Source organism: Cotesia glomerata, linkage group LG4 (assembly GCF_020080835.1).
Source record: "Cotesia glomerata isolate CgM1 linkage group LG4, MPM_Cglom_v2.3, whole genome shotgun sequence".
Taxonomy (NCBI): Eukaryota; Metazoa; Arthropoda; class Insecta; order Hymenoptera; family Braconidae; genus Cotesia; species Cotesia glomerata.
The window spans coordinates 24778163-24781466 of NC_058161.1; positions in this window are offsets into that span (position 1 = coordinate 24778163).

Below are 3304 nucleotides of genomic sequence, written 5' to 3' on the forward strand. Positions count from 1 at the left end.
AATTTTTTTCGACAACGATATATCACGAACAAATTAACCGATTTTAACCAGGCTGGTGGCATTCAACGTGGTTTTTTTAGGTTAAGAGCTGATCAGTTTTTGGAATTTATCGGTTTAGCCGTTTAAAAGATATTTCAAAAAAACGAATTTTTGGAAATTTTATTTTTGAGATTTCTTAAAATCGATCAACTCAAATTCTAAAAATTAGTATTAGAATGCTAGGGGCAAAGGAACTCTTCAGAACGCCGCTCACTTCGATCGAATCGGATGATCCGTTCAAAAGTTATGCGAGATTTACATGCATACACACACACACACACACACACACACACACACACACACACACACACACACACACACACACACACACACACACACACATACATACAGACATGGTGACGTCACCGCGGAAATAGTTAGGAAAGCTTTCTAGGACCTCTAAACGTCGAGATCTGATGAAAACTTGATTTTCGAAAAACGGGGTGAAAAAAATGAGTTCCCGATTTTTGAAAATTTACAATTTTCTTAGCGGGAAGTTAAAAATAATTATTATAACTTAAAAAATCCACAAAGTATACTAGATAAAACTTTTTAACTTCCGCTATAAAAACTGATGATTTTCGAAAATTGGGAAGTTGTTGGTTTCATCCCGATATTATAAAATCGAGTTTTCATCAGATCTCCACGCTTTGAGGTCCTAAGAAGTTATTTTGACTATTCTTACGATGACGGCAGTGCACTGAAAAAAAAAAAAAAATAGGAAAACGGTTGACCCTGAAGGCCATCCCTGCAACTTCCCGCCAATTCTATACCCAAACGCTTGAAATTGCATTTATGACGTTTCTGAGCTCTTCGAGCTCAAAAATACGATTTGTGAGTTATTTTGAGCTCTCCAAGCTCAAAGACATAGGTTTTCTATGCTTTTGAGCTCTTCAAGCTCAAAAATCTGATAGAAGTTTGATAAAACACAAATTTTTGAATTTTCAAATTACAATAACTTTTATTTCGACGCAGTTTTTTAACACCCACTCACACACGCACACACACACACACACACACACACACTGTGCTTCTTCAACCAGCTGAACAGCGAACGTACGCCGATCTCCTCAAGGAAATGAAGGCCAAGGTTTACCTGACAGAGACTGGAGTAGACATAAAGTCTATTAAACAAACGAAGCGCGGCGGCGTTCTTCTAGAAATAAGTCACAAGACTGAAGAACTGCTGCTTTCATAGCTGTGATAAAAGCAGCAACCGCTAACATCGGTACAGTCAGAACGCTCACACCAAAAACAACGATCCTGAGATCCCTTGAGCTTGGATGGAATCTCTACCGAAAAGCGACGTCCGTGAAGCACTCAAAATGTTGACTTCTACCGACAGCCTGGAGATAAAACGTGCGAAATTCGACAAAACCTACACGCACGAGAGCAATCGGGCAGCCTTCGGCGAGATATAAGATAAGGCTAGTGCGATTGTAACAGGGTAAAATTACCCTGAATCAATAGAATCGCCAGACATCGATAATTGTTCGACGCAGCACTGGTGCGTCTCGATCTTCAGGCCTAAAGAGAGAGTAGGAGGGGTAAATTGGGGTTAATATATAGGTGAGACATGCATTGTGTCAGAGAGAAGTAGTGTTACCACCAGACAGGTGCCACAGAAATCAAGAAAAGGCTGATCCCCGGAGTAGTTACCTATCGACAGAAGCCAATAACATTGAGGACTTCAATCTCAAGTAGTGAAATAGATCGTCGTATATTCAATAAGGTATCAATAATTACTCTGTGGGCTAGGAGTGGACCGCGGGGCTTATACTCGGTTTACTTCTCCTCTGATTAATTATTCTCGATTTAATTCGTAATAATTCAGTAATTATTTGATTGTAATTGTTTAACGTTCGTTATTCGGTGCTGAGTGGATCTCAAGGGGATTTTTATCCGAGGACTACTCAGAGACCTTGTGATGTAAATTGTCGTGAGAATTTATCTGATAAATTAATTTACTTGATTATTTACTAACAATTTTAACATCTGAAAAATCGGTTTGGTTTCATATATTTTATTCTTACGGACTAGTCAAGCGTCCGGGTTGAATTGTATTTTAACGCAGTTAATTCGTACCCAAAGGTCAAACTCTACTACGCACTAACGAATATTGGCGTCCATTTTGAGCGCTAAATTCTTGTCGATTATTTTACTCGATTATTTATTAAGAACAATTGAATTATTATTATTTAATATTATTTATTGCAAAGATTATTGATTATGAACATTATGTATTTATTGAGAATTAATTATTGTGATTTGGCACATTTGAGACTGATTTACTCGTGGATGATTTTCGCTAATTTATTTTTATGTTAAGGATAAATTATTTAATAATTATTTATTTAACCGGGAAAATTCCACGTGGTTATTTTTATATGATGAACTTAAGTTCATGATTTTGTTTTAATAATTTCATTTTATCATTGGATAAAATTCTTTGTCAAGTATTTACCAGCGTGGATATTAAGTCCGGAAACTTTTTAGTTAAAATTATTTGATGAAATTTAACAAGAATTATTTTTATGTTTAATATTAAAATTACGAGTTGAGTTCAAATAAAATTATGCATCGAATTTTAGTTTAGATTTTTGGGAATTAAATTGTTAGTCATTGGAAATATTTTTGTAATTTAATTACTGGCTAATGACTGAGAAGAAAATTTAAGTTGAACTTAAAATGATAATTTCTGTGAATTAAATTTTATAAATAAAAGTAAAGTAAATTCAGAGTGTGTGCGTGTGTGCGGGGTATGTGTGTGAACTGCAGACATCTAGGTCTACGTTTAATCACTGGGTCGTTACTCCTGTGGGCCGAGTTAACGAGCTCTTGCATACGATTAGTCTTTGTGCAAGGTAATTAATCTGTCAAGTCGTGGAGTTAGTTTTGTCAGTTTGGTTAGTTAGTCAAGTTGAGAATTGTAGGAATAAGCTATTGTTAAGTGATTATAGTGTGAGTGTGAGTGTGAGCAGCTTGTTAAATTTGTTATTGTTAATGGATTTTGGCCATATTGTTAATTAAGAATTTATTTATTTCACAGCACCTTCTTCCACTCCATCTACCCTGTAAGATAAGCTCTCGGCTCTGGAACCGGTTCCAGGAACCGTGATAAAAAATCCTGGTGGCGACCTTTTGTTCATTGATTTAGATTTCAATTTTATTTAGTTTATTGTTTTTTTTTTAAATTTATTAAGGGGCCAATTGAGCGGAATAAAAATCCGTTACATGATCAAGACCCTTGACAAGGCCCGTAAAA